The sequence below is a fragment of the Bombus vosnesenskii genome, unplaced genomic scaffold (assembly GCF_011952255.1).
Source record: "Bombus vosnesenskii isolate JDL3184/JDL3185 unplaced genomic scaffold, Bvos_JDL3184-5_v1.1 scf7180000013265, whole genome shotgun sequence".
Lineage (NCBI taxonomy): Eukaryota > Metazoa > Arthropoda > Insecta > Hymenoptera > Apidae > Bombus > Bombus vosnesenskii.
In genome coordinates, this window is record NW_022882925.1 from 9,717,639 (window position 1) to 9,731,562 (window position 13,924).

The window sequence follows — 13,924 nt, forward strand, 5'->3', positions numbered from 1 at the left end:
GAAACCTGCCTTACCCGAATCAACAATCATCAACGAGCAAGAATCAATTAAATTTCGAGGAATTACGGCAACGAGCCTGGTCACCCTAGGGCAGACAATAATACAGGTTGCGGGCCATTCAGTTACTTTTCATGTAGTTGATGAATCATTGCTGATCGATCAAGACGGAACCTTAGGATCCGAATTTTTGCAGGATGCAAAGCTCGTCTGGATTACGAACAAAACATATTAAATGGTGAAGTATTTACATCTCGTTCGATACAATAATTGTGCCGAAACGAAGTTCGGTACCATGTACAATAAATATTGCAAACCCGGAGGCAAACAAGGGATTTATTCCCAAAATGGAACCGATTAAGGGAGTCTATTTCGGAAACGCGGTTGTGAGAAACCATAAGGGACGGGGTTATCTAAGAGTAATTAATACCACATCGAGGAATTACGAATTTACCATACCTACAATGGTAATTAAAGAATTTATAATTCACACTTCGCTCTCTCATACTACGTGCAACGCTATTTCAATATCTAAAGAAACAAGGTTCGACAAAATAATGGAATTGTTGCGATTGGAACATTTAAACGTAGAAGAAAGAAGGAATGTTGAAGCACTGATATAGAAAAATCAAGAAAGATTTCATCTTCCAGGCGAGACACTGGAGGGAACAGATATATTGAAAACCGCACCAGCACGTTCCAACGATTGATGAATTCGATATTATCAGGATTACAAGGAATATCAATCACATCGACCAGTACAGTAAACCAAATACCAACAGCCACTACATCCGCTCCGAACGAGCTCAGGGATGCCATCAGTCAAATTTCCTTCGGAAATTTGAACCCCAAGAGGGGGGTGGCACGTCCCGCGCTACGCACGTGCCGTAACGAAAAAACGGAAAATCGCAATATACAAATAACGCGAGTGACAATTCGAATATCCAAAACGAACGGACAATACAACGAAAATGAAAATTTGTTAATAAAAGATTAATTAAATGCGGTCATATATAGAGAATTAGTATACGAGGGAAAATAACAGATAATAAAGTGAAAATAGGTACTCTAACGAAGTAGTAAATATAAAGAGTACAACATAACCCATAATTTCATAATTCGACTAAGGATAAACTATGAAGAACCAATTAACCAAAATTGACTCGCAAATTAATTAATAAATCACGACATAATACTATATTCAATCAGGATAACCTACAATTCGACAATTTAATCAAATCTCGTAATAACTTCATGAATAATTCAAAGGAAAGGAAAAAGAAATGGAACGATAGGAATACACACCTTTATAACAAACAGGAAATATCAAGCAATTTAATATACAGTAAATATGGACATACAAAACCACAATAAACAAAATATATCTTATATACAACTAGATATAAAATATATAAAACACCTAGGCATATTAACACACTTCAATAAACCAGGCACTATTGTCAGAATTCACACATGAAACGTCAAGATTAAAGTAAAAGGGATTCCACGAACAATACACTCGAACTAGTTAAAACTAACACAATCGAAACAGACCACAAGAACGATTTCAAGAGACAATGGAGTACGGTAGTATATGGAACAACACTGTTTGTCGAATACTGCAAATAGTGGTAACCTAAAAGGAAAAAGGAAAATTACTATGCGTGCTCTAACTATTACTTAAATATAAAATGTGTAATTCAATAAAATAATTACAAAACAGTGAAAGTGAAAAGTACCTCGTGAACAATTACTCATCGTAGTAGGAAGTGTATGTGCGAAGACAGGTTATGTGTCCATATCCGTAGAACATAATCTACGACAGCCAACTGAAACAAATGTAGGAATTAACTTTAATTGTTTCGATGCAAAACATAATACTACTAAATGTTTATAACAATATTGTGCCTAAACCAAAGGAAGTGTGACACTGCTTATCGAATCATGCAGATAGTAGAAACGTAAAAGAAAAAGGAAAATTACTATGTGTGTGTTCTAACCATCATTTAAATACACAACATGTAAATTCAATAAAATAATTAAAAGCAGTGAAAGTTAAAAGCACCTAGTGCACAATTAATCATTGCAGAAGGAAGTGTACATGCAGGAATTTCGCAGAAACAAGTTGTGGACCCACTCCGTAGAACATAGTACACGACTGTCAGCAGAAACGAATGAATGAACTAACCTCAATTGCCTTAATATATATGGAAGAGAATAATACTATTAAAGACTTACAATAATATTTCAATTAAACTAAAAGAAGCACGATAACAATCAATAATTGATGCTTGACAATGCTCGCTAATGGAAAATAAAACCGAAAATCAAGAAAATTAGTGACATTATAACGAAATAACTCAGCGTTGACACAGCGGTCTTTAATAAGAAGAAATAAAATCAGTTAATAAGTGCAGGAAGAGTAAAAAAATAACTAAGATAGGTTAAGTGAATGACAACGATAATTCACTACTCACACCGAAGAAGTTTATACAAGCATCACCGCAGTTACAAGAAACCAACTATCAAATTGGAGTAAATGTGTACGAAGAATCGAAGTTGATACTACTGGAATGGTCAAGAAGACGTGAGAAAACTCGAAAATCAAGAGAATTAGTGACATTATAACAAACGGTTCAACACCGACGGAATGGTCTTAGCAAACAAGAAAAGATACCTTATAAGTTAACGAGGTTTGCATGCAACCAATCATCGTAGAAGGAAGTGTGCATACAGGAACTCCACGAGAATGGGCTACGGATCCAACTTTGCAAAACATAATATACGACGGTATGAAGATATCTAAAGTAATATATACCGAGGTAACCAATCATAACCTAAAAAGGGGAAGAATGTTGTAAACCATCTTGGAATAGAAGTTGATAATAATAAGAAGCTCGTTACTCACATCGGAAGACATACATTAAAGCCGACGCAGTTACAACAAGCCTACTACCAAACTTAAGTGAATACTTATGGAATACTGAACCAGGTACTACCGAAACAGTCAAGACGGCAACAGGGAACTGGATAATCAAGGAAAAATTTGTGACGCCATAACAAATAATCCAACGTTGACGAAGCGGTCTTAGCAAACAAGATAGTGGACAGACTATTTTACTATACAGATATTTACAAATTATAGTGTTTTATATAATCTATATATATACTTACAATTCTAGGATAAGTAAAAGTAGTCTTGATAAGTGTTAGACATGTAACGAAGAACCAGAAGATACCAAACGCGCACCATGTAACCGTTCCAAGTAAAGGACTCAGCGTTGAAGGATTAGAATTGTAGAACCTATAAAGAATAAAGATTTTAACTAGCAATGTATAGATTAGCTCCAAAATTCCATGTAAAGGCGGCAAATTACACGTACAAGGTAACGACAGCTTCGTAACAAAGAAACAGAAAATAGCCAATAATATAGGAATAGGTTAGGAATTAATCACGACCGATTAACCGAGTGTCAACGACAAACGCGATTAAGATAAGAAATTATTATACTGTACTAAGTTAATATAGCATAATTGTATTAATTCTGGCATAGAGAAATAAGGTTATGTTATGCACTAGAACTGGTAATAATACACTATGCACATATTAGTATTAAATTAATTAAGCGAACACTCTATAAAAATAAACTGCTCAAAACACAACAATAAAACAGTGCTATTGATAAATTATAAAAATTAACAATAACACAATCCACATGTTATTATACTAAAGTAACACATAGTATATATACACATTATAATGATTACACAAACAATACTATTGTCATTTGAAAATTCTAACTGCGCTAAAATAGAGGAAAATAAGCGACAGACGAATAATTATATCAGTATTAAACAAATTAAGGACGCGTCACTACACTTTTACTAGAGACATTCACGAGCGGCCATCTTGGATTGTTATGATAGCTCTTACACGTGCGCACCGGAATACATGCAACAATTATACACATTAAATAAATGCAAAATAATATCATTCCCACTGCAATTATACGTCAACTATTAAAATAAAGTCACAAATAATTAACGGATAAATAATAGATTTCACATTAATAAAATGTCACTATATACTACGAACATTCACAGGCCGCCATTTTGGATAATCAACACGTGTAGTAACTTTTATGCGTTACAAAATAAACTATATTTTCAATAAAAAAAGTAAATATTTAATACAAATGGAAGATCGTAACTAGGAAAGAATAAATAATAATACAATATAACACATTATTATATAGTAACAAGAATATTAGAAATTAATAGAAACCAGCCGTGAGAAACGAATTATGAAGACACATTATTAAGATTAATTAACATTTTTGAAATTTGAATAAATCCTATGTGTAACTACATTATCAAATACAAATAAATATATATGTCGGGTTATCTTTACAATTTAAGGCGCGTAACGATTCTTCGTTTGAATTAGCCATTGTTTTACGAAACAGAGATTATATTTACGCGAATATACAAGATTTTACAAAATATTATGAATAATGAGTTTAATGAATGATAAGATTAACAAACAATAAGTTTAACTAATGATTAGATTAAAGAATAATAAGTTTAACGAATAATAAGAGGAACGAATAATATGTCTTACGAATAATAAATTTAAAGAATAATGAGATTAACGATTGATAGGTTTTACGAATAATGAATTTAATTAACGCTATTAACAATGTTCCGGGGTTCAAACGAATCCACGGCCAACGGGATAACTCTTTACTATGCGTAGAATAATTTTAAACACAAAAATACGATTGCTGAGACACTCGGTAAATTGCCCGATGAATCACTTTCCAAGGCGATCATACGAATGAATATCTGATGAAAATCTTTTTCGCTATACGACTGCATTTGTTTGTTATATGCCCGCTGGAGGCACCGAGAAGGTTCCAATCGTCGTTGCTAGGCAGTTTCTGTCAAAAGTTTGTTATATATTCTTTGGAAGCATCGAGAAAGATCCAAACGCCGTTGCTAGGCAGTTTCGGTCTGGAGTTTGATTCCTAATACAACGTGTGTCCCATTATATCGACATCTCCAAAGTACAATTCTATGTGATTTCTAGGGAGAACAATACAACCGATCCACACCTTCGTCAGGCAAAACGTTTATCCCGTGACCGTGGCTACGTTCGGCGACCAGTTGTCACCTCGAACCCACTTTCGCTTTCTCAAATATCGAACAATTACAAATGACAATTGCTTAATTACAACTATGATAAAATCTAGGCTAAAGCATTAGAAGACTTTCTCAAAATTGCAAAGGGAAGGCTCCGGTTTTCCTTTCATCTCCGACATATATATGTCGGATTAGTACTGGGAGTAGGCTTGTGGGCGTCAAATGAATCTTCACGAGAATTAGCCACTGGTACGATACACATAGGTGTAGTTTATTGCAATGACAGAATTATTACAGTCTTGACAATTGATCACGGCGGTTTGGTACTCGCGACACTAGTGACGATGGTCTCAGGCTCAATAACGAATCCGCGGCCAACGGGATGACAAAAGAACGTACTCACAAAGTCTAAGACTGATTCTTTGTTAGTAAAACGTGAAAGAACCACTGATGGCGAAGATGTTACTCTTTAATCGATGAGATCGCGCGAGAGAATGCCTTTCCCGTCCCGACGATGCCACAGAGAAAAACTATATTGGGGTGTGTCTAAGGACACGAGATCATCGGATTCGTCGAGAAAAGCCTTCGTTCAGAAAGTAAGGGAAATTGGTGTTGCTGCTAATTGGTCAATCTCCATATCGGTGGTTAGAAGAAGATGCTAGCCGCCCTCGAGGGAAAGTTGCTAGTGGGAGACGCCGTTCGTTGAAAAATAGGTCTGTGGCGGATCGGTATCAACAGGACGCTGACAGGACGAGGCATCAACGCGGCGCAACACCTCCCGGGCGATCCGCGGGTACCAACCGCCAACACTAGAGGGCTACGACGATAACGAGTCTGTCTAACTCGCTAGCGGTCGAATATACGAGCGATTGATACAAATACCACACCTAACGAGACTCCCTCTACGTCTAAGGCAGGGACTACCGGGCATCAGTCGACTGTTGACCACCGAGCGGGACGGACCCCTCGGAGCGCGCGTCGGAGTAGACAAACATCCACTAAAGTAGAAGGACCAAGTGACAAAATAGTGACAAAAAAGTGAAAAATACGGCATCGACATCATCTCCATAAATACAAATAAGAACAAAAAGAAAATAAAATAAGATAAGACAAAATAAAACTGTACAAAAAAATAAAAGCCACCGATTATGAAACCAAGAGCAACGAAACGGAACCCACCGTAGACCCAATGAAAAAAGCCTCCAAGAGAAAAATAATTATACATAAAACAGCCAGGGAAATCAACAGTATCCTAAGACTCCCCGCGCAAAAGACGCGGAAGCTCAACCCACAACCTAACCTGGTTGCCAGGGCAAAAAGTCTAGCAACCGTCCCAGGAAACACAGTTGTAGATCATCACCCCAACCAAGAAGAAAAGGCTAACGAAACCAAAAACATGAAGCCCACAAGAGCTACTTCGCCTCCAGCGATAGTAACAAAAAATAGATTCAGCATATTACAAGCTGAACCAGAGCCCCATCCACAACCGGGACCATCAAGCTACCCCACTTGGAAAGCAACGCTAGAACAAATAAGAAAGAAAAACGAAACATTACGAGGCAAAACGGGAAGACACGGTCTCACCACGTCACCGGAACAATCGGCGCAGCAAGGGCGACGCACCCCACCGTACAACCTAGGAGGCCCGGCGCCTCCAACACCGCCAAGGGGGGACCGAGCACCGGACGGACGCCCCACCGGACGCTCCGCGGAGGAACGCACGAGCACCCCACCCACCACAAGAGACAACAGGCCGCCACCCATCAACATAATCCTACAAGACCCCAAGGACACCGTAACGCTCATAGAGAAAGTAGCAGACATTAAACAATTTCACATCAAAAGAATACACGCAGGTAAACACGCACTCTACCTCCAAAACTTACCCGACTTCCATAAAGCGAAGCAAACACTCCTCTCAGCGAACACAACCTTTTACACATACACACCCAAAACAGAGAAACACCATACATACTTGCTAAAAGGCTTAGACAATAGCTACACGGAAACAGAAATACTCACAAACCTACAAGCTCTACAAATAGACGACGTCCAGTTTACAAAAGTCTCACGATTTACGACAAAAAAATCAAGGGAGAACAATATATTGCTCCCAATCTACATAATACAGCTATCCCCCGACAGCAATATAAGCAAGCTACTAAAAATAAACCATTTTAACTACTACAAGATAAAATGGGAAAAAATAATAAAAAAACAGGATGACATAACTCAATGCCACAAATGCCAGCGACTAGGCCACACAGCGCAAAACTGCAACCTAAACTACCGCTGTGTTAAATGCAGTGAGCCCCATGGCCCAGGCGACTGTAAAATAAAAAGGGAAAACGCAGTAACCAAAGACAAAATATTCTGCGTCAACTGCAAAAACTACGGACACCCCGCGTCATACAAAGGTTGCCCCAAACTCGTAGAGCTTCGTAAAAAGCTAGCCGACAAAATCAAAAAAGACAAAGAAGCAAAGACACAACGGATTGCCCGAATAAGCCGCAAATACATCCCAGAACTAAAGTTCTCCGACGTAGCGAAGCAGCAAACAACACCAAATCAAATAATCAAAATCTTCCCACAATCAGCAAACTTAGATCCGCGTTCAAGCCAAAGCCCAATCACAACCGATATCTCCCCCCATCTAAACATCATAAACGTTATCGAAGACTTTAAAAAAGGTATCCTCCAAGCGTTAAAAGAACAACAAATGCAATTAAACGAAATAAAAAACACCCTATCAACGCACGAAGAAAGGTTCGACGCCATCTTCAGCACCTTCAATAGCACAGACGACGAATAACCAAAACACGCCAAACCAACAATCACAGCAAAAAACACATAAACTTAACCTAAAACATCTGAAAATAATCGCAATAAATGCTAACTCTTTAATCTCAAACCAAAAAAGATACAGTATGCTAACCCTACTAAATAAAGAAGCCCCCGATATGGTACTCATCTCAGAAACAAAACTAAACAAAAGACACAAGGTACACTTCAAAAACTACACCATGATAAGACACGACAGACCGAACGCCAGCCAAGGAGGAGGAACAGCGATCCTCATAAAAAACCCCATAAAACACAAAACGATCCTAATTGATAAAATAACAAGTTTCAGAACCTTAGAAACAACGATCATAAAAATAAAAATAAGCAATAAGGAAAATTTATTCATCACTGCAGCCTACGCAACCCACGGAAACCAGAAAGAATTTAACTGCGAATTCAATAACCTCTTCGAACTCTTGCAGCTCAATAAACCGGAAAACTACTATATAATAGCAGGAGACCTTAACGCGAAACATACAAGCTGGAAAAACGAAATAAACAACACGAGAGGCAACTTCATTAGAAACTGGCTAGACAATAAAAGCATCCACTACAAAACAAACCTATACAGCTCCGAGCTACCCTCTTACCCAAAAGGAGGCTCATACCTGGACATATGCTTAGCAGATGCGCGACTAAAATTCCAAAACCTACGTCCAAATAATACCGTAAAAACCTTAGCCTATGACAGTGACCATAACGCCCTAGTATTTCAAATTAACAAAAACACATCTGACTTCCTAACACTCGAAACCCAGACCGAGACACCCAGGTACAACTACAAAAAGACGGACTGGAAAAAGTTCCAAAACACACTCGAACAAAACTGCGACCTAAAGATCTACAACAACGTCAACCTAACAAACAGACAAATCGACTCATTCTTAGACGAAATAGAAAAACACACACAAATCGCTCTCCAAAAATCCGTGCCAATCATAAAACAAAAAAATTCATGCGAGCCCTATATAAACAATAAAATAAAAGATCTACAGCGAGATAAAAGCTACATACTGTCCAAAATAAACAATATAAAACTCAACTATTCCTACGACAAAAGAGAAGAATTAGAATTCCTAAAGTTCCTACTACACAGAATAAAAACGCAACTGAAACAAGAATTCGCAACTTCTATAAACCATTACTGGACAAACAAAATAAAAAACATCTCCAAGAACGACTCAGCCAACATGTTCCCACAAATAAATCAAATCTTTAGACCAAAGGAACGGGGCCCCACCCCACCTCTCAAATTGCCCCCAGAAAATGCCCCCCTCATCCAAGAAGCAGGTATAACGATACACAACACCATCAAAGACACCGAGGGCAACTTCATAATACCCAAAACAATAGAAAAACTAGACATCATCGGCACCCACTTTTCCAAAATACATACGCAAAACGAACACATGGGCCGAGAACAACTAAACAGAATTATCATCGCCGAAACAAACAAACTCAAAAATGAAATGGAACAAGACAAAATGCTAAACAAAACAGTCTGCACATTCTCAAACGAAAACACCGCAGACAATCCCAAACAACCAGATCCAGAAATAAACTACTTCACAAACTACAATCAACTAAACACAATCCTCTCCAAACTAAACAACAAAAAATCCTCCGGCTTCGACGGCATCCCAAACACCCTACTCAAGCGCCTACCGAACAAAATAAAATGGTACTACACGGTACTCTTCAACAATGCTCTAAACAACACATACTTCCCCAGAAAATGGAAAAAAGCCAAACTGATAGCCATAACAAAAAAAAACAAAGACGGCTCCTCGCCCGCAAACCTACGACCCATAAGTCTCCTCCCCAACATAAGCAAAGTATTTGAAATAACCATAAACAACCCCCTAACCTCCTTCTGCACAAAAAACAACATAATCCCAGAGAACCAATTCGGCTTCCGACACAAACACTCCACAATCCACGCAATAAACAAACTCACGTCGGACATCTGCTGGGCCCTAAACGCAAAACAACGAGTAGCCGCCTGTCTAATAGACCTCGAAAAAGCTTTCGACACAGTCTGGATCCCAGGTCTCATATACAAACTAAACAAAAAAAAGTTCCCTAAACACCTGACTAAAATGGTCTGGGACATGATCACAAACAGAACATTCGTAATGACTGAAGGTTCACACTCATCAAGCAAAGAATTCTCCATAAAAAAACGGCCTACAACAAGGTACAGTAAATTCCCCGTTACTCTTCAGTATCTACAACAGTGACCTACTAAACCTCTTTGATCTCAATACATCCACCCATAAACGCTCCATAGCCTTCGCAGACGACCTAATCATATACGTAACAGGCCGCAAAACCAAAACTATAAAAACGGAACTTCAAGAACTTTTTGAGAAAATAAACGACTATTACCACGCATGGAAACTAAAGATCAACATGAGCAAATGCGAAACCATACTGTTTAGACCCAAGTCAAGTAAAATCGGCCCAACAGAAAGAGAACACTGCAAAAAATTTCAGATAAGAGAAAAAACAGACAAAGGGGCCCTCATACCACACAAAAACTGCGTAAAATACTTAGGGGTAAACATAGACTACAAATTAAATTACAAGCAGCACACCGAAATTCAACTTACCAAGGCCAATAAAGCATTTTGGAAAATGAAAAATCTATTCCACTCCAAACATCTCGACAGGAAAGTAAAAATTCTATGCTATCAAGCACTAATCAGACCGATCATAACCTACGGCTGCCCAATCTGGTACAACATATCAGCCTCCCAAATGGAAAAAATTCGCATATTCGAAAGAAAATGCATCAGAGCCTGCTTGAGTACCTACAGATCCGAACACAGCGGATTCAAAAAATATATAAAAAACAAAACAATATACGACCTAGCCCACGTCCACCGCATAGACTGCCACATCCTAAAGCTAATACGAAACCACTTCGCGCAAGCGGCAAAGATAAAAGAAAATAGTTTAATCTTCAGTTGCTTATTTCCAAATGATACATACTACAAAAGCACTCTGACAACAGGCTACATCCCGCCAGAAGCTTTCCCATACCTTGACGGAAAAAACTACCTACAAGACCAAAATAACATCCCGATAATCTACCATATTTTTTTTTTTTTTTTTTTATTTATTTGTTGAAATTACAATCAATTCTCGCGTTGAGAATTTTCAGTAATTTTTCTGGCGTGGCGCAGTGACATGGCTATTTATTTACAATAAGTTAATACTATTATAGCTAGGTATAATTTATAAGGATTATAAGTAAGTGCATATGCTTAATTTGGATAATTAAGTGAATCTGACGTTTAGGTCTAGCGGGTAGTGCCTCTTCAGCCTGCGAGTCTGGTCCGTCGTATGGAGTAGTCCAGTGATTAGGGGGTTTTGGTGTTTGTTGATTCTTTTGCTGTATCTGTTGCTATATTTTGCTATTTCCTCTTTGACGGTGGGTATCTTGAGGTCGCGGTGTATTGTTTCATTGGTTACATACCAAGGTGCGTCAATTAGGGATCTTAGCGTTTTCGATTGAAAGCGTTGGAGTATTTCAATGTTGGAGTTGCTTGCTGTTCCCCATAGTTGGATTCCGTAGGTCCAGACAGGTTTTATTACGGTCTTGTAGAGGGTAATTTTATTCTGTATATTTAGTTTGGAGCGTCGGCCCGTGAGCCAATAGAGTTTTTTTAGTTTGTCCTTTAGTTGCTTCCTTTTATCTGAGATGTGTGTCTTCCACGTTAGTCTCCTGTCCAGGGTCATGCCCAGGTATCGGACTGTGTCCCTGCTAGGAACTGTTGCATTGTTGATGGTGACCTGGGGGCAGGTTTGTTTTCGGAGCGTGAAGGTTACATGTGTGGATTTCTTTTCGTTGACTTTGAAGCCCCATTTGTGAAACCACTTTTCCATGGAGTCGAGACTTCGCTGGAGAGTGGATGAGGCTATTACCGGGTCAGCGTGGGAAGCTAATAGCGCTGTGTCGTCTGCAAATGTCGCTATTGTTATGTCATTTGATATAGGTAGGTCGGCAGTGTAGATGGAGTACAGTAGGGGTCCGAGGACACTACCTTGGGGTATGCCGGCTTCTATTGGGAATGTTGCGGAAGTGGCGTCTAGGTATTTAACCATGAATTGCCTATTGGTTAGGTAAGATTTTAGGATGGAGTAGTAGGGGTGGGGTAGGATCTTTTTAAGTTTGTATAGTAGCCCTTCATGCCATACTTTATCGAATGCCTGTTGGATGTCTAGGAAGACCGCTGAGCAATATTTTTTCTTTTCGAGTGTTTGGCTGATCGTATGAGTTAGGCGGTGGATTTGCTCTACTGTAGAATGATGTTTTCGGAAGCCGAATTGGTGATCTGGGAGTGTTTTCAAGTTCTCCAGGATTGGAAGGAGTCGGTTCGTGAGCATCTTCTCGAATAGTTTGGACAGGGTAGGTAAAAGACTGATTGGGCGATAGGAGCAGGTTTCGTATATCGGTTTACCGGGTTTAGGGATGAGGGTAATCAATGAGATTTTCCAAGCCTTAGGATAGTGTTCCAGGCGAAGGATAGCATTAAAAATCGATGTGATGAGTGCTATCCCTTTTGTGGGAAGTTCCTTGATTGCTCTATTGCCTATTAGGTCGTGTCCTGCTGCTTTCTTGGGGTTTAGGCGACTGATTGTTTCTAGAGTCTCAGCAGAGGAGAAGGGTTCGATAGGAGGGGACATTTGGAAGGGGGTGTGCAGGTATTCAGTAACGTCCGCGGCGGTTTGGGGGGAATGGGGTTTGAATACTTTTGACAAGTGTTTTGCAAACAGGTCGGCTTTTTCTATGGGGCTTCGCGCCCATCCACCTTGCGGACGGCGGATAGGTGGGATTATTTGTGGGGGGCGTGTGAGTTTCCTGGAGGCCTTCCATAGTGAGTAGTTGGCGTCGGCTGTGGGGGATAAGCTGGCGAGGTATTTATGGAAACAGTCGTTTTTATAGTTTCTTAGGGTTCTGGATAGCTTTCTAGTTGCGTTGTTAAGTTTGCGTTTGTCCTCCGGTGTTCTATGGGTCTGCCATACTCTTCTTAGTCTTCGTTTTTCTGCTATTTTTTTTAGTATGTAATGGGGATATTCTTGTTTGCTGTTAGATGGCTTTGTCGGTGTGGAGAGGCGGATTGCGTTTATTATGCTCGTGTTTAAGTATTCCGTGGCTGCTTCGATATCTTCCTTTGTTTTTAGTGGGGTGAAGGCTGAGGTTGAGTGTGTAAAGACTTCTCTGAAGAGCTGCCAGTTGGTGTGTTGGTTGTGAATGGAGCCATTAGGTGTATTCTCGATGATTGTTGAACTGACTGTTGCTATCACGGGAGAATGATCAGAGGAGAGATCAGCCGAGGAGTTGATCTGGACGTGTCTTGATGGGATATTTTTTGTTATGAAGAAGTCGAGAAGGTCGGGTATTTTGTTGGTGTCAGTGGGCCAGTATGTGGGTTCGTATGTGGTGAGGTAGTTGAGGTTGTTGTTTGTTATGCTGTTTAAGAGGTTTTTGCCTCTAGCTGTAACCAGTCTGCTGCCCCATTGGATGTGCTTGGCGTTATAGTCTCCTCCAACTATGAATCTGTTGCCCAGGGTGTCCAGGAAGTTATCAAAGTCTTCTTTGGCGATGGAGTGTCTGGGAGGGCAGTATACTGCTGAGGTGGTGATTGAGCCATGACAGTCTTCTATTGCTACGTTTGTTGCTTGGAGGTAGTCTTTCTGGAATGATGGGAGTTCGTAGTGCTTAATACTTGCTTTGATTATTATTCCGGTGCCACCGTGGGCCTTTCCGCTGGGGTGTTGGGTATGGTAGAATTTGTAACCATTTATTTTCAGGTAGCTCTTGTCGGTGAAGTGGGTTTCCGACACGAGCATTACGTCGATTTGCTGGTGTTTTAAGAAGAGTTCTAGTTCAAGTTTGTGTTGCGCTAGACCGTTGGCGTTCCAGAGTGCTATG

The 13,924-nt window shown here is 39.5% G+C and overlaps 1 long non-coding RNA gene across 1 annotated transcript; it reads right to left on the minus strand.

The window, feature by feature from the left end:
• Positions 1-1,167: 1,167 nt before the first annotated feature.
• Positions 1,168-4,087, minus strand: LOC117243113. The gene is made up of 4 exons (XR_004495396.1): positions 3,172-4,087; positions 2,675-3,084; positions 1,737-1,826; positions 1,168-1,633 (listed from the first exon to the last, which is right to left on the minus strand). It is a non-coding gene; the product is annotated as an uncharacterized LOC117243113 (long non-coding RNA).
• Positions 4,088-13,924: the final 9,837 nt, after the last annotated feature.